Consider the following 23,109-nt stretch of genomic DNA (forward strand, 5'->3'; position numbering starts at 1 on the left):
AGGTAGTAATCCTTGTTTATTATAAACCGCAAGCCATGTGTTTGATTACATTTGGGGTCAAGTTGGGTGCAATGCATTGGAGGTGACTATATGATTCATGCTCTTCGTGTTCTATACTTGATTGAGTGGTAGTTCATTAGTCTGCAACAACCTTTTGGTGGGCTAAGCTTCTTTTGAACATTTCTCACTAGATTGGCATTATTTTCTTGCAAGATCTTATTTTGCTAATGGAGTTTTTGAAAACCTAATTTGGTATCTTTTTCTATTGTCGTGAAGATAAGTTTTTTTTATATTATATGTGGTGTAATGGTGCAACCAATAGTGGATTCGTTATCATAATGTAGTGATCTCTTAGAAAAGAGAAAGCATAGAGGAACCTCTACATATTGAATGATATGCCATCTAATGAATTCCATGTTGAGTTAGCAAAGATTTGGTGAAAATCTTATGACTATAACAACTGAGCATATTGTCTTAAAGGTTTCTTAGATTTGTTAACTGCCAAATTTATATGCCCTTTCCTCAGCTAGCAACAGGGATGTTAATGATTTGTGTGTGCCTAACTAATTTTTCACCTTGAATCCAAGCATCAAAGGTGAATGTCGAGGGATCTTACATATTGCATTAACTGGAGAAATTATAAACAGTCAGCTAAGTGGGCATTGTGTTTCAATCCCTTTGTAAGAAATATACAAGGAATCGTGATTATGATGGCCATGCTATTTTGTTTAAAACAATAAGTTAAAGTTCAAAGTTACATGAAATTTTTCTCTTCCAAATTAAATTAGAAATAGGGGGATTTTGTAGTTTTGTTTTTGTAGAGTCAAAAACTACATACCCTTTTGCAATTCCACCTACACTTTTCTAGCCACTTTAGTGTCCATTCCCCTAGCATTTGAGTAGGCTTACTTCAGCCCTTGCATCAACCTTTTCAACAACTACGTTTCAGCTTCACTTTTGCATAAACCGTGTGTTTCTCTTGCCACCAATTATTTTTTAGCATGATTCATCTAAAAACTAGCATGTCGTGTGGACATCCACATGTGACACATTCATCCTATGGCATCTTAACATTCAAATTTTGATTTTGTGCACTTCAACACTTGTCACCTATCTTGGTCGGTGGAGACAACTCAAAATATTTTGAACGGCTCGTCAACCCCTTCTTTCCCTCCTATTCTCTCAATTTAAATCCATATTTTCTCTTCATTAAATCTCTCTGGTTCCTTCAGGAAATCTCTTTGACTCTCTCTTTGCTCTCACAACTTTCTCTTGCTCTCTCTCTTGCTTGTTACAATAATCTCTAGTTTGCTGCAACACTCTCAAGATCTCACAATAATCTCCCTAGCTCTCTTGGATTTCTCAAGCCTATTTGGTAATATATTTTTAGTTATCTTGTTTTCGAGCATCTTGGAATTTATCACATCCCTTACCTATTTTATCATTTGATCATTTCATCTATTTATCTTTTGATCTAGCTATCTATCTGGCTATTGTGGAGGTGGAAACACCAAAACAGGGACTTGACTGAGGCAAGTCTCCAAACAACCCCAAACATTTGTCCTCTTCTTCTTGTGTGCAGGTTTATTATAAGCATTCAAGAACACGAAGGTATTCTTGTGCTTTATCTATTTCATTCATATTCATTTCTATTTATATTTATCATATGTTATTCGTTGTCACATTTCTAACTTGTAGGTTTTGCAAGTTATCTGAAACATAGAATTGGGTTTTCATGTTTTTAGTCCTTTTTGTTCGTGGTCCATACAAGATTACAACACGTCATGTAGACATCTGTGCACTATGCTAGCGTCCTTGACCAAGACGCTTAGATTCAAACTAAAGACACTTTGTCATCTTCTCTTTCCATCTCTATAATTAGATATCTTCACCAGTTTTACTAGCTGGAGATATCTAAATGTATGTTATGAAATTGGTTCTCAAGGGAACATATTTATTCCCTTTGTAGGGTCACTTTTGCACCATTATTATTTATTTGTGAGAATGCCACTATAACAATCATATTGTTTAGATTGTGTGTCAAATTTGGTTTGGGAAAATCTTTTATTATAAAGATATTTTCTATGTTAGTCAAAACGATGTGGTAATAGACTTGTTAATGGGCTTCCAAGGGTTAATCCTGTTAAAGAGCCAGATAGATTGGTGTCGTGGAAACCTTCGGATAAAGGATGGATAAAGATTAATTTTGACAGTGCAACCCAGGGTAACCTGGGTCCATCGAGCATATGATGTATTGTTCGAGATGACAAATAAAGTATATTGGCAAAGTGTTCTCAAAACTTAGGAAAGGGTTCGAACAAAAATGATAAAAACTAGAGCTACTCTTTTAGCAGTCCAATTCGCAGGAACATTAAGGATCTCCAATCTTCACATACAAGGTGACTCACAAATCATTATCCATGCAATCCTTAAGGACATATCTGTACTATGCAGGAAGGTAAAACTCAAATAATTAGATTTGAATCTAACAGCTAGAGGAATTTTGATCGTATAAAAGTCCCCTTGCAAAGTGAAAGACAATTTGAATGGGAAATATCCCCATGTGTTATTAATGAAAAGGAAAGTTGGGATGGGACACAGGTTTAAATGCTCTCCAGCTGCTTATCCACAAAACTTAACCCAAAATCTCTTCATATCTCCGGAGAAACGTGTGACGAGTTGGCCATACATTCTGAGATGGACGTGGGGCTCTTCCTTTGGATTATGTATGAAGAAGGACATAAAATCAATGACGGGTGACGTGCTAACTTGCTGGCCAAGGAGGATTGACAAATCTAAGCTCATTAATGGACATCGTAGAGTTGGAATTTTTTAACTTGGCCGAGTGGCTTTATGACATCACATGAATGAATTAATTGCATCAAGTTGGTACTGGTATGCGCAACACAGTGCACACCATATGGAGAGGCTCGATGTTATAAGAATGCACTTTCGAAGGTTTTGGCCGATCTGCGTAAATCATAGTTCTCATTTCAACAATGGAGGCTAATTTCTCCCTAATCGCCTCAAAGGCAATGGTAGCTTTTCGGGGAGCGATTTCGGACGAGTGGCTTATAAATGTTTTCAAATTTGAAGATAAGGAATTCCTAACGTGGGAAAAGATAGTCTTGGGGGAGGCGTATCTAAAGGCTTCCTTCTAATACCTATTACAATGTTGATATTGCATCAATGTTCGCGACATGGTGCTTTGAGTTGGAGAAGAAGGAAATTGTCTGTTGGCTGGTAGAAATCTGTATTTAAGATGATTGGAGAGGTGGATTTGAGAACTTGATGGAAATGGCAAAAGAGGAGCAAGGATTCATTTGCCATGGTGGAGTATGGCTCCATGTGGGTGAATTCACACCACCTTCGTGCCCCTTCTTCATATGGAGCGTACAAATCAATAAGGAAATAAGGCGCACTTCAACCCAAGTTGGCATGACAGGGGATAAGGACTACGTCAGAGCGGTCGAGGCTAGAAACCATCAGTGGGAAGTCAAGAAATGCAGTCCATACAATGAGTGTACCCCTGAGGCTCTTGGCGCATCTTCATTCAAACACAAGCGTGAAAGGATAAAGGGAGCCAAGACGAAGACCAGATGATCCTTGTGGATCGGATTTCCTATGGAGCCGTGAAGGGAAGAGGTGCAACCACCAATAGAACCTAAAACATGGAGCGACTTCTCAGGACAAAGGCAAGACAATTATAATATCTAAGTAATGGGACAGATTTTGCTGCCTTTTTGGCTTCCTAGCTTTGGATATAACGACTACATAGGCTAGAACAATTCTATGTCCTCCTAAATATGTATATTTTGGGTGGTAGCTTGATACTCTCTTTGGTGTGGAGCTTTGGTTTGGTTGAACTTTTGGGGGGTGACACACAAAGCTCTTTATTGCACCCTAATTTTCTAAATTTGGTAAATTTCAAAGTTAATATTAATATATATATGATCATTTACCGATAAAAAAAAACTATGTGGTAATAGTATGGTTTAGAATATGGTCCTTTTTCATGGTTTTGATTGTTGTTTTAAATTTGTAAAATTGTCAAGGTACATTATCAATAGAATCTGACACCTTCACTATTATTTTGATTAAGGGAGGGGGAGCTAGATATTGGTCATAAGGAGACATTTCGTCATAGTCTAAAAATCAAGTTGTGTTAGTTTGAATAGGGTCAAACATTTTCTTTTAATGGAGAAAAATAGCATATTAATAGAAAAATTTGAAGGTTCAAAATTCTACATATGGAAAATCAAATTATAGTTGTTCCTTATTGAAAAGGATCTGTGGGATATAGTAAGTGGAGCAACAACAAGGCCAATTGATGCAGATGGAAGCAGAAAGTGGACTGTGAAGGATTCAAGAGCAATAGCTTTGATTGGTCTTGCACTTTCAGATGCATACCTCCATCACATTGACTTATTAAAGACCTCAAAATGAAGTATGGGATAATTTGAATGTTTTGTTTGGATCAAAAGCATCAAGTGCAAAGATGGGTTTAAAGCAAAAAAAATTCAATATGAAAATGATAGAAGGTGACAACATTGTTCAACATATTAGTAAGTTTCTCTTCCTATTGAAACAACGAGTTGAGATAGATGCTAAAGTAAATGATGATGATGATGATGATGATGATGATGATTCATAAGCTATTTTGTTAAATAGCATGCCTCCTAATTATGATAACATTGTTTTCAGATTAAACAAAGTAGATGCTACCCTAGATGAAATAATATATACTTAAATTGCTAAAGGAGCTAAGAAAATTGAATCGATTATAGAGGAAACTACAATGTTTGGGAAAAATAAACCAAACTGTTCTTTCAAATCTAATTATTCTACTTCAAAGGGAAACCTTTTTTTCAAGGATAGAATATTGTGCTACTATTGCAAGAAAAAGGGACACACTGTTATGAATTGCATTCAGCATGCAAAAGATCTCCTCAATGACAAGCTAAATACTGATAAGGCATTGGTTGCAAGTGATGATGAAGAATGTCTTCGTGGGGTAGCTACTAAAGACCCTCCACGTGAAGACAGTGAGGAGGAATATGTTCTCTAGATAAAATCTACTGGAGGTTAGAGGCACAAGAGGTTATAGAACATTTAGCAACCTCTCATTAGTCACTAGCGATATGGTCATGAAACTACATTAGTGACAAAACCATTTGTGCCAATAGTCTCACATCATTTGATGTAAATGCTTGAATGTGTTTGCATACAATTATCTCACGTCATTTGTGATATGAGTGACAATGATATATAATGGTGGTTGCATACACAACAATGAGGGCTTGGTATTCAATCTTTTGATGTAAATGCTTGAATGTGTTTGTCCCCGATCATGAGAGTTGGTGACTATGATTGGATGTGTGTGTCCCCAATCATAATTGTTGTGAGAAGAAGTATATGTCATGTTCATAATCTTGATATTGGATAAATGTGTTTGTCCCTATCCAACTTGATGTAAGACCTTGGATAGATGTGTTAGTCACTATTCTTGGTTCTATGGGTAGAAGTGTTTGTCCCTATCCTTGGATGGAAGAACACTAAGAATAGTGAGGCTAGTTCCACTACTGGTTGATATAAGTAAATGTGTATTTCCCTACTCTTACCTTATATTTTTGTGAGATACTAAATGTGGTCATCAAGTATATTGTGATGTACTTTCACCCCATGTTAACACTAAGGGGGGTTGTTGGAAATTACTGTTCACATAGGTGTTAGGAATACCGCATCATAGGATGCATATAATAATTATACATAAAATAAATAGGTTTTTTATAGTTTGTTATATAGGTTATAGTATGAGTGGTACATACATTTGTTATTAATGGGTTGTTAAAACAAATCAGTATATTTAGGAGTCATTCATGGAGGTTTCTTATAATATAGGATATGGAATCCTATATATATGTAATATGTATTCAATAAAAAAGACGAAGCATGTATATCTTGTTTTTTTTATTATTGTTTCTTCTGTCTATCACTCTCGTTATGTTTTATAGGGCACAAATCCCATAGCACAAGAACCAAACTGTAATGTTCCCTTGCCAATGTACGACAATATGGAGAGCATGTGGGTGTGATCGTACGGTGAAGGTGAGGGTGTACGGTGGAGGAATGACGTACGGTGGGAGGTAAGGCATACGGTGGGGCATACGGTGGAGGTATGGTGTACTATGGGAGGTAAGGCGTACGGTGGGCATACGGTGGAGGCATGGTGTACGGTGGGAGGTAAGGCGTATGGTGGGTGTACGGTGGAGGAATGGCATACGGTGGGAGGTAAGGCGTACGATGAATGAACGGTAGGCATACAGTGGGCGTATTGTGTGCATACGATAGGCGTACAGTGGGCATACGGTGGAGGAATGGCGTACGATGGGAGGTAAGCTCCAGTGAATGTGTGGTGAAGGGTTGATCTTCTGTAAGCAATAAATTTTGAATGTATTGAATTAACAAATATGCAACTAGAGTGATAAACAAGGATGAGATTCAAGATTTGCCAAATCCAGAACGAGTACAAATAAACAGAATAGGGTGAGGGGTGAATCTCACCGAAACTGCAAATACCAAATAGGGAGGGTCTTTCACCTCCGAAATGGCGGATACCAGAACTCCAACAAGAATTCGCAGAAGAGAACAAAATATCACAATTTGCATACCTACAACAATGACTAACTCGGCCATATATATGGGCTCCAGGAAGTTTCCCGAAGGGTTACAAATGGGCCGACTAACTAATTAATTAAAGGGGCCCGAAATATATTATGAAGTACGGGGTCGTACAATAAATTATTTAAATGGACTATTTAATTATATTGGGGACATTACAGTCCTCTTGGCCCAAAAATTGATTGCCCTCAAGCAATTGCAGACTCTGATGCTCCCCGATTTGTTCACTCTCCCAGATGATGTCATCATGTCTGAAGATTGCCTCCATCCGTCTTGCCAAAATTTCCCTCATGCGGCCACTGGACATTCCCCTTAGTACCACCTTCTTGCCATCCACTTCGAATGAGAATTCCATCCTCTTGAAGCTTTGTGTGTACTGGTCGAGGGTCTCCATCCATTGAATGCCCAAGATGGCATATGTATCATCCAAATCAATCATGAAGAAATCGTCTGTCACTGTGTAGTTTCCCATGGTGATGCTGAGTTGTGGAACCAAATGAGTACATGACAATAGATTTCCTCCCACTAACTTGACTTTGAACCCCTCATGCTCCTCTGTATGCAAACCCCTCCTGGTGATGAGCGATGAGTTGATAGAGTTGAGAGTGGCCCCACTATTCAACATGACTATGACCCATTGCCCTTGGAGTGTGCCACGAACCTGAAACACACTGCACTCAGGAGTGCTGGTCAGGGAGGCAATGGTACTTCCCCTATGGACCAGTGTGGAGATTATCTCTACACGATCTATGTTTTATTTAACCTCCCTCATGCTTTGCTGACCATCTTCCTCATTCTCTTCTTCACTGTCGAACACCACTTCAATGGCTAAGCATCAGTGTCCTGGTCCCCACGGCTCCTTGCAGGTAAAGCAGAGTTTCCTTCTCCTGAGTTCCTACCTCGTGGCTTCATCTAATGATGGCTTCCTCAGGGCCAGGGGTGGTTTGTCATGCGAGTAACTCTCGAAGGAAGAAGATGAGGTTTCCATGTCACGCACCTTCTTAATCACTTCAGAGAGTGTGTTGGGATTGAACCCTTTCACCCAACCTTTCAGTGGTTCCATCAACCCGTCCATGAACAAGACCACCAATCTCTGCTCTGAGATGTCTATTACCAACACGGATAGTCTCTAGAATTATGTGATGTAACTGTCCACAGGGTCCAACTGCTTTAGTTTTGCCAACTCCTTGAAATTGAGTTTTGGATCCTCCCCGTCAAATCGATCTATGAGCTTCTCGATGAACTCCGCATAGGAGGTTATCTAGTCATGGCCAAGAGTGACCATTCCATGATGCCACCATTCATGTGCGACCCCTTCCAGGTGGAGTGTTGCAAACTTAATAGCTTCATCTTCAGGCATCAGGTTGAGTTGGAAGTAGGTATATGCTTTTTGAACCCAGGCTCGTGCCGAGGTTTCTCCGATCCCACCAAAGGATGATAGGTTGATCTTGCCAACCTTCCGCTTGATGTCATTGTTATAGTGCCCATAATAGCCTCAACTTCTGCCGCCCGAGTATTTCATCTGGAGCTCAACATAATCCTTGAAGGATATGTCCCCCTCAAGATTTGCATCCCTCCAATCTTGGTTCAACTGTGCTTGCATTTTATGGAAGGTGGGTTCTTTCTCCCCACGGGTGCTTCTGATTTCTAAGGAAAAGTCGGCATCAGCAGCTGTGAATGCGAGCATTGGATGTTTGACCTTCCTGTGACTGAATCATCGCCCTGCCCATTTTGTTCTCCATTCATTTTTCCCAAGGCTAATTGTCGTAAGGTTTCCTCAATGATTTGTTGTCGTTGCTCCCCTCTGATTATGGTGTCGTTGAGCCGAGCTTGGCTTTTGGTTAGCTCCCTTAATAATACCATGACTTCTCTTGCAAGATCCTGTGGTTCTCCCATTCGATCGGCCGAACGGTACCTCCTTCGGGTGTATACTTGCATCCACTATACGACAGGCTGGCAAGATCACAAGCTCTGATACCACTGTAATGTTCCCTAGCCAATGTACGGCAATATGGAGAGCATGTGGGTGTGACCGTACTGTGAAGGTGAGGGCGTACGGTGGAGGAATGACGTACGGTGGGAGGTAAGGCGTATGGTGGAGGAATGGCGTATGGTGGAGGTATGGCGTACAGTGGGAGGTAAGGCGTACGGTGGGCGTACAGTGGAGGAATGGCATATGGTGGAGGTATGGCGTACAGTGGGAGGTAAGGCGTACGGTGGAGGAATGGTGTACGGTGGGAGGTAAGGCGTACGATGAATGAACAGTACGCGTACAGTGGGTGTATGATGGAGGAATGGCGTACGGTGGGCGCACGGTAGGTGTACAGTGGGTGTACGGTGGAGGAATGGCATACGGTGGGAGGTAAGCTCCAGTAAATGTGTGGTGAAGGGTTGATCTTCCATAAGCAATAAATTTTTAATGTATCGGATTAACAAATATGCAACTGGAGTGATAAACAAGGATGAGATTCAAGATTTCTCAAATCCGAAACGAGTACAAATAAACAGATTAGGGTGAGGGGTGAATCTCACCGAAATTGCAAATACCAAATAGGGAGGGTCTTTCACCTCCGAAATGGCGGATACCAGAACTCCAACAGGAATTCGCACAGGAGAGAACAAAATATCACAATTCGCATACCTACAACAATGACTAACTCAGCCATATATATGGGCTCCAGGAATTTTCCCGAAGGGTTACAAATGGGACGACTAACTAATTAATTAAAGGGGCCCGAAATATATTATGAAGTACGAGGCCGTACAATAAATTATTTTAATGGACTATTTAATTATATCAAGGACATTACAGTTATAGTATGAGTGGTACAAACGTTTGTTAGTAATGGGTTGTTAAAACAAATCAATATATTTAGGAGTCGTTCATGGAGGTTTCCTATAATATAGGATATGGAATCCTATATATATGTAATATGTATTCAATAAAAAAGACGAAGCATGTATATCTTGTTTTTTTTATTATTGTTGCTTTTGTCTATCACTCTCATTATGTTTTATAGGGCACAAATCCCATAGCACAAGAACCAAACTATGGTGCAATTAGGGCAATTTGAAGGACAAATGGAGGGTGGAATTGTACCTATCTAAGGACAACATATAAGTGCTAAATGATATTGTCTCCCAAGGAGAGATGGGTGCCAAAACATGGGTGTTAAGGAATAGAGCACTAAATGATGCCCTGCACAAATTTTTAATTGTTGGATGACGTGTTCTAAGGAATATTGAGCATTAAAACTAGTGTTCCAATGATACATATGCATTGGAACATGTAGATTAAGGAATTGAGGTTGCCAAAATTGATATGTCAAGGAATTTGAAAAGTGAAAAACATAAGGACGAGTGCAAATGAGATAGTGCCAGGGACAAGTGAACATACACAAATTAGTGGGATCCATGGACTAAGGACTAGCATGAGTGAACCTCCCCATTAGATAAGGACAAAGTGTTCAACACAAGTGAGGGTGAATCAAGAACAAAAAAATGCATTTCACTCTTCAAACTGAGACTAAATTCCAACCTCGAGATTTCTAAACTTCGACAAGGATTCTCATAATATTCTTCTTATTTCCATCCTATTAAAGTCAGAAAATCCAACCTTGTCAAGGCATTGAATCCTCAAATATTTCATCATTCCTCAACACTTAGCAATCTCAAATTTACCTAAAAGCTTTGCAACATTTTTTGGATTTGTGCAATGTTTACAACATTAACAACTTTTCTTGTTCTATGAAAACATATTGCTTTTTCAACCTCAATCCTTGGTCTTGGAACTTGATTGTGGATTCTAGACTTAAAACAAGACTTCTTGACTTGAGCACACCTTCAAGGACAAACCTTGCATTCTAATTCATTTCAAAACTCATTTCAAGGATGGGTCAACACACTCTTTCCCAAATAGATAAGACTAAACTCTTCTTACAGACAATGGTTAAAGGAAACTAAACTAATGCCAAGCTAAAATGAAGCACAAATGACTAAGCCAGAAAGTGAAAAAGTGGGGTTCCCCATTCACAATGGGGTGATGTGTGGAAACGTCACAACAGTTTTGACCTATGGATCTTCTCCCACAATATATTTATAGACTTTACTTTATCTAACAAATCAATTCAGAATTTTCACTCAATCCTGATCTATAGGAACACATTATTGAATCTAGGAAACATAACGAAAAAATAGAATCATAATCGAATTGTATATCTAGAAGGACTTAAATAATCAACATGAAGATGCAATAGAAATTGATGACAATGTTATGATGGAAGTATTTAATGAGATGAATTTTTTGTTATAGATAGTAGTTGTATGATGTTGTTGAATAGATACCTTGGTATTTGAATGCCAATATTGTACGTTGTGCCTCTCAACTACAAGATCATCTAATTTTTTTGCAGTTACTTTACTATATGAGTTTTGCATGATGTTTTGACCACTTTTGTCACAATAACATGTGTCGGTTCCTAAAAACACTCCCCATAACAATAATCACATCATTCCATAAAATTTTCATCAATAATTACATAAATGTACTATATCTAACATTCACAAGTAAATATGCTTAGTGCTATCAAATAGTCTTAACACTTAGAAAATTATCATGGTTTTAATGTAAAAGTTTACAATTTTTTAGGAAATAAAGGTCTATTAAGCCAATGTAAAAATATCAAAATAGATCCATCACTTAGTATGAAGAAACTAGGGGCTAAAAAATAAGTTCTTGTGATGGAGATCAATAGGGATTGTATACACAAAAACATTTGGTTGAGTCAGAGTAAGTAAGTAGGTATTAGTTTGAAACATGTTCAATATGCATGCCTTAAGGTCGTGAGACACAATAAAGGTCTATTAAGCTAATTAAAAAAATTAAAATAGATCCATCACTTAACATGAATAAATTGGGGGATACAAAATAAATTCTTGTGATGGAGATCAATAGGGATTGAATACACAAAAAATATTTGGTTGAGTCGGAGTAAGTATGTGGGTATTATTTTGCAATGGTTCAATATGCATGTCTTAAGGTAGTGAGTGACAATAAAGGTCTATCAAGCTAATAAAAAATAAATAAAAATCCATCACTTAATATTAAGAAATTGGGGGCTACAATTCTTTTTATTGTGGTGGACATGAATAGGAATTGAATACACAAAAATATTTGGTTGAGTCATAGTGAGTATGTGGGTACCATTTTGCAATGGATCAATATGTGTGCCTTAAGGTAGTGAGTATTCTAGTTTTTGTATTACCAAGATTACTTTCTAAATGTGTTCTAAATCTATTGAATGGAACTTTCAGCACACCTTGTGTTAGTTTTATTGGTAGTTTAATGTAGATAATGTTCTGCACTACACCATATACTACCTAAGCAATAAGAATTTTGAGCGGTTTTATGTTTAATCTTAGTAGAAAGAACTATGAATTTGTTAAGAGGGTAATTAGATATTTTAATGGAACTTTTCATTGCTTTTTTTTTTTCTATCTTTATATTGACGATGTGGACAAGTGATTAGACATACTAGGATTTGTTGATGCAAATTAGAAAGGTGATTTGGATAGTTAAAGGTCCCCCATATGATTTTTTTTTTGAGATGAAGTGATTTGGATTAGTAAAAGGAATCTCATGGTTTATTTTTCCACCATATAAGTAGAGTATATGGCTTCTACAAATGCATATAAGGAGACAATTTGGTTATAGAGACTCAATACATGTATTAGTTTTTATTATAAGATTGTTAGAATCAAATGTGATAATTAGAGTGTTATTTATTTGGTAAAAAATCCTGTGTACCATGATCATACTAAGTATCTTGATATACAATATGACTTTATGTGAGAAATGGTTGGGAATAATAAGGTCATGTTAGAAAAGGTTTACACTCTAGATAGTGTTGTAGATTTTCTTACAAAGTCAATAGGCATAAATAAGTTCTCTTGGTGTAGGAAGGCCATGAGCCTTGATACTTGTACTTAATTATATTTATTTTATTTATGAATGTATTTGCAATATATAATTTTAAGTGGGAATAATTTTATGATTAAGCTTTCATTTACCTTGTAACCTAATTCATTATTCATGTGTTTTCAACACTCTTGGAAAGTGTCCTTGGATGCATCAGGTATAACTTGTAATTTATTCATGATTTAGATTTCCATAGAATCTTTATAATACTTAGTGTATGCATTCATGATGGAGGTGTAGGCGGTGGTGGTTATCAATCTATTTATTGAAAATTTCTCAACTTGGGCATGAGAATTGCAAACCATTATAGATGACATGTTTGACTTGTGACTTTGTAATATCAACAATAGATGACATGTTTGACTTGTAACTCCATAGTGGGCCATTTTACAATGTAGGCATAATGATACATTATTTTGGCAAACTAATTTTGGTGTTTCTCTCCAATGTCTCTATAAATTCAAGACGTGAGATAGTAGTTTTGTAAGATTGTTTTCCAAGTATATAGGTGTTGTTGGAGAGTATTCAAAGTGAAGAGAGTGTTAGTGTGTCAATGTATCTTGTATTTGAACATTAATACACACTTTTCCTTTTTCTCATGTGGATTTTTTTTCAGAAACTTCTCCTTGTAGATCCTATGTTGACATGGTTTTTATTTATTTATTTATCATTGTTGATATATGTAGTCACTTTAATAATCTCACGGTAATACTTGTTTAAAGAAAAAATCATATTTGCATGCACTTGTAGTATAGGAGTTGATAATTAAATCACACACCCCAAGATCACTTGCAAAATAAAAGATTCACCTTGAACCCATGTGTGTTTGTTGTGTTTTATCATTTTATATTTTATAATTCATTATTACACAACACGCTTATAAAATTATTACTTTGCATGATTCATATGCTTACATTCTTATCTATATTTAAATTTATATTTTGTGTTTTCCTTGTCCTTTAATTCCTTACCTCCTTTAGATGCAATCAATTGAAGGACATATATTATCTCTAACATTTCTTTGTCGAGCTTTCAAATAGTGACATTGCTACATATAGACTTATCATTGTGACTAGATAAATTATTATCACTAGAAACTCACTAGAAACTCTAGTGCCTTGTGCTCCTTGTCATCTTATGGCTACCAAGCCAAATGAAGAATTATAATATTTTGAATAGGTATAATTCCCTAAATTTACTTATATCTTATTTGCTTTTTCCCTGATAGCTAAGCATGCTCTTTCTTTGTACCTAGTTTTCATTTGCAAGATATAAGCGACTCATTTCATATTTTTACTTTGTTTCACATCTTGACATCATACATGGTGCATTACTTTATATATACCCTCAATGGAATCCCTTTGATACCCTTATATATTTAAAAAAATACTTTGTGTGCATGCTTTTGAGTGTTACATAATTTGAGATGCATGATCATCCTATGATTCACATACACCTTGAAGTGAGGAAAAATAAAATGGTGAAATTTGCATACACATGCTATTTTCCATTTAGCTTCCTATCCTTTTTTGGAGAATGTATTAATACATTATTGATAATATTACAATCTTGTGTGAAGTTGGGCTAAGAATCCTATCCTTTATCCATCCCTATACACATATTCCCATTTATTCACCTCAACTTATCCATATTCACACATAATTTAATACATTCACCTATACGAATAATTTATTTTTCTTATCTCTATAAATACTCTAATTTATTTATCGTCCACCTAAATTAGATTGTTTCTCACCCCATGGACATTTTTTGGGGATTAAGGTGTCTCAACCTTTGCAAATTCTAACATTGATTCTAACATTTATTTATTATTTATTAATTAATTGCCTACAAATGTCTAGTCATTTGGTGGAACCCATAGGTTGCATGACATCTTACTTGGTTGTGACAATATGACACATATGTTGTGCATGTGCAATTAGGCGTCCCACTTTGAGGATGTTGACAAGTGTCATGTTATGATAGATTTACAAAATTTATGATAGTTATTATGTTACACTTACATATGATAGCCTATGACAAATTTTAATGATAGTTGTGAGATGTGTAAGAGCATCTATAATTCCTCAAAATAGTATTTATTTTGGGTTCCCGACATAGGAATGGGGAGTCATTTGGAGATGTACATGTATTATTTGCATCCTTTTATATGGCTAAAAAATAGTGCCAAGTGCTTTCACAACCCCATCTTCTTGCTTCATCTCAAAACTTCCTTCTATGTTGTATTTCTTTATATATGGAAGCCTTGGAGAGTATAAGTTATGGTGTGTTTTGTAGTTGAAGTGTTATGTTACCATAATTAATCTAGATTATGGGTTAATAGTTGTAGAATCTTGTTGAAGAAACAATGTACTAGTATTGTATTCTAACTATTGTTTTGGTAATACAAAGTATTGTGCTTTTGGAGTGTGGAGTTTTTCTCCCGAAAGTATTTTCCCCATGATATATATTATATTCATTATTGTATATATTTATGCATGTTCATTATCTCCTTATGAATGTGTTTTTGTTTCTGTAGTAGTTAATATTTGTAAGAAAATTTGCACCACCTTCCCCGTTAGATTAATGTTAGGAAGTGTTCTCCACACATTAGCTTCCTTTCAATTGATATAAAATCTTGACCAATTTTGGTCTCATTGTTGGGTAGTGGATTTTTTATATGGATCTTGGTTTGTGGGAACTTATCCAAAGTATTTAAAAATCTTGTTGTAGAAAGAAGATGGCAAGCACATCCGCAAAATTTGATATGCAAAAGTTTAATGGAAATGACTTCAAATTGTAAAAAGTAAGGATGAAAGACATGCTCATGAATTGAGATCTATGATTTACAATATTTGGAACAAAACCTCATACTAAAGTCAAGAAGCTTGGGATATAATGGATTGAAAAGCTAAAGTCCTCATAAGGCTCTATTTAGCAAAATTTGTTATGTTAAATGTCCATGAAGAGAGCATTGTGGAAGATCTTTAGAAGAAGCTTGGAAATATTTATCAGGCTAAATCCCTAGTAAATAAGCTTTTCCTAGGAAAGATGTATTCTATGAAGATGGAAGATGGAGGATCCATTATTTATCATCTCAATGCTTTTAACGTGGTTGTTTCTCAGTTGGTTTTTGTTGGTGACAAGATTGAGGGGGAGGATTGTTGCATGCTTCTATTGTGTTCTTTGTCTGACTCATGTGACCACCTTGTTATGGCTATCAAGAGTACAACCACCAAGTTCAAGATGGATGGTGTGGAAGCAATTCTACTTTCTAAAGAGACTGAGGAAGACTTTTGAGTCAGCTAAGGAGGCTCTTGCAGTTTATGGTATATCAAAACAAAAAGGCAGGAAGAAGGACAAGAAAGATGAAAGAGGCAGATCTAAATTCCATGGGAGATCTAAGTGTCCTGAGAATTCCAAGGCAAAATGTTGGGATTATGGCAAATCAACCACTTCTAAAAAAGAATGTAAGGTGGAGAAAAAGAAGAAGAAGAGACCCTTCATTTCAAATTTAGACAAATCCTCTTAGGATGACATTGAAGCATTTGTCGCAGCCTTGGTAAAAAATGCATCATAAAATATGTGGTTGATAGATTTGAGTGTGAACTTTCACATGACCCCACATCAATGTTGGTTTTTGAAGTATAAATAATATAATGGTGGGAAGGTATATCTCAGTGATGAATTTAATCTAAAGGTTGTTGGCCATGGAGGAGTCAAGTTTAGATTTCCTTATAGTACAGTGAATGGGATCAATGGTGTTATGCACATACTGGGTGTGATATGAAATCTACTATTTGAAAGTAAGTGGAGTGATGTGCACATGCAATCTATTTTCTCACAAGGCAGATACAAGATGACTAGATGTCCTATGGTGCTTCCCAAAGGTGTTTGGATAGGAACCTTGTATAAATTGGGTGCATCCACTATTCAGTGCAATAGTGCTTCTATGGAATCCAAGAAAAGGGCTCTATATTCTTCATCCTCAATATTATATTGATCTATGATGATGACTATTTCTTCTACATTTGATGGTCATCATTTTTGGGCACCTAAGGGTGCCCATGCTTTAGAGATGAAACTCCCAAGGGATAAGACAATGTTATGGCATCAAATACTTGGTCACATCAGCGAGAAGGGTCTCAAAACCCTGAAAAACAAAGGCATCATAGTGGGCCTTGATGATTTTAATCTTGATTTTTATTCATGTGAACACTCCATTTATGTAAACAACATCATGTTCATTTTTCCTCTAGTTCTCACAAATCTTCTGAGTTGTTGGACTTGGACACATTTTGATTTTTTTGGCCCTGTTAATGGTCGATCAATTTCAAAATTTTTGTATTTTGTATCATTCATTGATGGATATAGTAGAAGGACATTTGATTATTTTCTCATAAGTAAATCTGAAGTCTTTAGTTGGTTTAAAGATCTTGCTGAGAATCAAACTAGTAGAAATATTTAAGTGTTTGAGGACTGACAATGGTGGTGAGTTTTGCTCAATAGATTTTGACAAGTTTTGTAAGGACCATGGGATTGAGAGGAATAAAATAATTCTATAAACCCCTCAATAAAATTGTATTGTGGAGAGGGTGAATAGGATGTTTATGGAGATGGATAGGAGTATGCTTAGTGGTGTTGGCCTTGAACAAAATTTTTGGGCTGAAGTTGTAAACACTACCTTCTATTTGGTAAATAGATCTCCCACATCGACAGTTGTTGATAAGACACCTATGCAGGTGTGATCAGGAAAGAAGCCTTCTATGGAACATCTCAGAGTATTTGGTTATGAAGCTTATGCTCACATTCCAAGTGAAGAAAGATCCAAGTTAGAGAAAAGACAATGAAGTGTGTCTTTATTGGCTATGGTATCAGTGTAAAAGGGTACAAGTTTTGAGATCCAGTGATAGAGAAGGTTCTCTACAATAAAAGTGTTATTTTTAGAGAGATGAAAACCTTCCACTGTTGAGTTATAGCCAAAGATAGAGGAGAAACAAAATAAGGAGGTAGCTCAAGTTCCTTCAACCCATGAGAAAGAAGAATTGTGAACTCTTGGTGAACCTGATAATGAGGAGAACTCTAGTAGCTTTGATAGTCCAAAAGAAGATGAATAACCTCAACCTCAACCTTTGAGGAGGTCTACAAGAGTCAAAAAACAACCAAACAGGTTTAGTTATTCATTTTTAGATTCTAGTTATATTTTTGCTTTTAATGCTAACATTGATGAACCTAGGACTATTAGAAAGGCTATGGGTATGAGTGATGCATATTCCTAGATGGAAACCATGAATTACGAGATGACATCTTTGAAGAAGAACAATAGTTGGAGGATCTGGTACTTTTTTTTTTAAGAACATAATCCCATGGGATGCAAATGTTAGGATTTCCACAGATACTGAGAGGGTGGGGGGGGTGAATCAGTATCTAACTGGTTAGAGCAATTTCTTAACTTAAAACATGCAGAACATATTAATACTGTATACCGGTAAATAGAAAGTAATGCAATAAACAGAGATAACAACAACCACATGAAAAGCATACCATAACACAATATTTTAATGAGGAAACCCGGTGTGGGAAAAACCTCGGTGGGATTTGTGACCCACAATATTCACTTACTGGCCAATAAGAGAATATTACTGCTACAATAGGGGCCTGCACATGCAGGAAGGCCAAGTGCCTAGAGCTCTCTGCTCAAATACAAAATGGGAAGTCTCACTGACTTACAAAATGGATTATATAAATCTAGTGTCTTGTACTGCTTCAAAATAGCATCTATAATGCCAGATCCAGTACTAGTTTCTGCTTTGCTTCTTACATAAACCCTTAACCTATAATTCGCATGATAGGTCTGCCTTATTTCGCCTATATATTTTCTTCCATATCTATCAAAATGTTCTACAATGATCTCTCTTATATAAGAGTCATTTTACAACTTTCCAAGTCATCTTACAATGATTTTACAATAATAAACAAAATATATTACAACAAAAATCCTGTCGGCCTCTGTGTCGGTATGCTTCCTTTCACTGCTGGTGTCGGTGGTCTGAGTGCCGGTGTAGAGTCTGATCTTGCTAGTGTCGGTGGAATGCCTTGCTAGTGTCATGGGATTGTAAAGTTGCCATCAATGACAAAACCTTCAATCACCTACAATATCTCATTGGAGTGTGCATTTGTCAACAATCTCCCCCTTTGGCATTGATGGCAACACTCATGAGAAAATTCAAAAAGTGTAGTCCAAAAATATGTTACCAAAAATGTGTGAACTCCCCCTGAGCAGATGAGTCTTTAGCTAATTAATTTTCGCATACCACTACTCCCCCTTTGGCATCAATGACAAAGGTTGTGAAAGTGTCAATAGAGTATGGTTTCCTATCTCAACCTTGTAACCGGGTGGTTACAATTTGAAAAAGATTTGTCAAAACCAAATTTAGGCTTTCAAGAAACTTTTTACTGTCTTTTATTGCTACCTCTGTTCTTTGAACTGTACCGGTGAGGTGTTGCATTTGTTATGCCGGTGTTTTCTGTCCTTGAACTAAAGCATCATATATTTCTTTCCTTAAACCTGCAAGGTAGTCCAACTTTGGACTTAATCTCCATTTTAGATCCTTAGCCTTACTTTTAATTTTCTCCTTTTCTCTTTCTTGCTTTAGTAACTCTTCCTCAAAACCTGTTATCTTTTGCTCAAAAATTGATAATGAATCAAATGAATTAATAAAATTGTCAGCTAGCTTATTAATTTCCTCCTGTATCTTGGTCATTTTCTTGTCTATGTCAACTATCAAAAAGTTTGTCTTACAAGTGTCTCTGTACAAAGTTTTGAACTCCTTAAGTGTGTTGCACAGTTCCGGTAGAAGTGTGTCAAACTACCTTGTACACTTCTTTATTTTATCCTCAAAAAATTATGTTTTTCTTTTTCTAACCTCTCTTTGAATGCTTCTTCCTTTATTTTCTCAACTGTCACTGTGTTGCCAGTAATATACTTAGACAAAGTGTCAAGTTGACTCAAGGAATCCTTATTATCTACATTGCATTTTGGAGCTATCATCTTCAAAATTGGAATTGTGTCATCTATAGCTTTATATGCCTGTGAACTACAATCTGTTATTTTCTCTATAGAATCTAAAAGAACTTCAGTTACATTTGTTGATTTAAATCCTGCAGTTGAAGGGTCAACATTCTGAATTCTGTCGGTGGGAGCAATATCCTTGCTTGTAGTGACCTCTGGTAGGTCAGTCTATGTTTCCATTTCCTTAAGCAAAGGTTTTTGTTGCTCTCGTGTTGCCGGTGGCACTGTTTCCACATGAACCTGTTGCTAAGAGGGAGCCTGTTGCTCTATGTTACCATCTGTCGGTTTTCCTTGTGTGTTATCTATTTCATTAGTAACCGGTGGCTTACTAGCCATATCTGTCTTACCGATTGTGTCCTTGTCTATCATAATGTTGACTTTCTGAGTATCAACATCAACTGTGTATAATACCTCAAAATTAGGATTTGTATCCTCTTGTGATACATCCATACTCTCATCAGCCGGTTGATCTTCAGTTGTTGTTACCGGTGGAGTAACCAGAGGTGGTGGGGATAAATTATCTCTTATTTTGATGCTTGGAGGTCCACCAACCTTTCCTTTTCCCTTATCCTTGTCTTTCTGATATACATTGATTGGTTTAGGGTTTCTATACTCTTCCTATTTTTCCTTCTCAACAAGGAATATATCCCATGCATTTTCAGTTTCCTCTGCAACCTCATTTACTCTTCCAACCATTAGTGCAATATGTCAGTGTGCAGTAGAGAATACTGAACGGTTAGCCTCTGCAATTAGATCATCTATTTCTTTCAGAGAGTTAACTGGGTAGACAATAAATAATTTTTCAACTTTTATTTTCTTGTCAAGCTCTACAATAGCTTGTCTTCTTGCTTTCAGTCTCTTGAATAGTTCATCTGGTAGTTCATCTACAACTTGCATCAAGAACTTCTTGTAGATATCCAAGTGTAAAATAACATTGTTTTCAACCTTTTCTTTATCATCAACTGATAGCGAGTCATATAGTTTGTTGATGTTTTTAAGTTTTCCTTCTTCTATGATTTCATCCAATAGTCTGTCAATTGGAGTAATATTTTGTTGAGTCCTTTTCTTTGGTGTCAACTTCTTCTTCTTAGGAGTAGACTTCTTGACCGGGGACCTCACTGCCTGTTGTTTTTCCCTGGTTCTTCTAGGTGAAGGTGTGGATATCGGTGAAGGTTCCCTTTTCCTTACAACTCTTTTAAATGCTACAGGCATATCACTTTCTGAAGAAGTAGCTACCAGTGAAAGATGAGTTTACGACTGCAATGCTTCTAACTCATCTTCAGTGATGCCGGTTTTCTTGAGTACATCTTCCTTTATAGCCTTTGCCTACTAGGATCCCCTTCTTACTGTTGCCTCAACCTTCTTTACATTTTTCTTTGATTGGATTTATTTTTCAATGGTTTCAGCACTACCGAATACCTCTTCCTTAGGTTCCTTGGGTGCTTCCAGAAGGGCTTTTGCATATGTTTCAATGATGTGGTCATCGGTCTCATAACCCATTTTAGTAACCCAAATTGTTCTTGGGATAACTGCTTCCATCCAGATCTCATCCTTCTTGATGACAAAACATATCTCATCCTTGTATTTATTTACAATTTCCTGTGATAGTCTGACTCTGTTTTTCATACGGGCCTTCAATGCTAGAAAATACTCATTGATATTCTTCTCTTTGTTTTCACCCATATTGTTCAATAAGTTAGATAATTGTTTCCCTACTGGTATGTCAAATCCAAGGTTCTTGTTGCCTATATCGGGCACTTGTTTTGTTATATGTAGCATTAAACATACAAGTAAATTGCCAAACTTAAATGTCCCTTTCTTATCCTTCTTGATCTTTCCCAGATTGTCAATAAGTTCATCCTTTAACCATTCACATACATCAATTTTCACATTATCTTTAACCATATCATGAGCACTTTTTATGCATAAGCTGGAAACTGAGTTAAGTTTGTTTGCATGAGTTGTTTTGTAACCTAGAATCATGCTAATGAATCTCACATTTATGTCAGTTACATCATTCACCCTTAAAGACCTTTTATCGGATGTTGCACCTGTTAGGTTCATTACCAGGTCATTTGAGACCTTCTTTGTCTTGTCTGGTCTGTTACCAATGGAAGGTAACCCTGTTACAGCTTCCTTGGTAATTTTATGAACCGAATCTAGCCAAAAGAATGCATCATGTACCCTGCTTAATACTATCCTAATAACTTCCGTAGGGAAATCTGGAATGCTAAGGATTTCAGTGAATCCTAGGGTTTCAATAATTTTGTGTTCAAGTTTCACATTACCGGAATCATCACATATAACAGTTTTGTACATGTTCTTAATTTCTTCATCTCCTAATTCTTCTATGTGGAAATGGATGTACATTCTAGGGTCTTCTGCAAAAACAACTCCTTTGGGGATTTGGGAAAATGCACCAACATTATCATCCTTTTTAGCTATCTCGGGAACTAGCTGAAATATGGGCCTAGGGTGTTTGATTACCTCGACTACAGTAGGGTTTTCTATGAATTCAGGTACAGAATAGGATGCCATGATTATAAATACCTTATTCTGCCTTTGGAAAGTTTGATTGTTGAAATGCTTTGCCTCTTTGCTCAAAATGCCTTAGCTCTGGAAATTTCGTGCTCTTCAAATGTTTGAATGCTTGGTGAAGTAAAATGGAGCCAAAATCACTAATTTATAATGTTAATTCACCAACTACCACATTTAATGCATGTCGGTTAAGTAGTCACTTAACTTTATTTGTCGGTATAGAAGTGATTTCTACTTCTCACCATCAACTGAGGGAATAATAGCATATTTCACATTTGATTGCCAAACCCTCAAAGAAATTTTCTTCAATTAGATGAAGAGACTCCTGCCGGTGGATTGCTACTTTGTTATGTCGGTGGAGTGTTGCTTGGTTCTACCGATGGAGGAGTATTCCCAACACCATTTAGGTCTGACTTTCTAATCCATTGTTTTGAGAATTCTTGCTTAACTTCTTCAACTTTTTCTTTTCCTTTCAAACTAGAACCTTTGTTGTCTGTCGGTGGTGCCTTACTTCTGCGGAATTTTGCAATATGTCCAATCTTGTTACAAGCATAACAAGTCACATTATTTTTTTGAATAGCCTTCCCATAACCTATGTCGGTTTGTGTTCTACATTGATTAGATAAGTGTCCAAATCTTCCACAAACATAACATCTTACATTCATTATGTAATTTTTAGAGTTATGACCAATTTTGTTGCATTTTGAACATTGACCAGTGGGTGCATTGGTATTCTGATTACTTCTAGATCTACATTGATTTTCTCTATGACCATACTTGTTGCAATTAAAGCATTTGCCATTGAATTTATAAGCAGTAGGTTGTCTTACTGGTTTGATAT

The sequence above is a fragment of the Cryptomeria japonica genome, chromosome 10, assembly GCF_030272615.1.
Source record: "Cryptomeria japonica chromosome 10, Sugi_1.0, whole genome shotgun sequence".
NCBI lineage: Eukaryota > Viridiplantae > Streptophyta > Pinopsida > Cupressales > Cupressaceae > Cryptomeria > Cryptomeria japonica.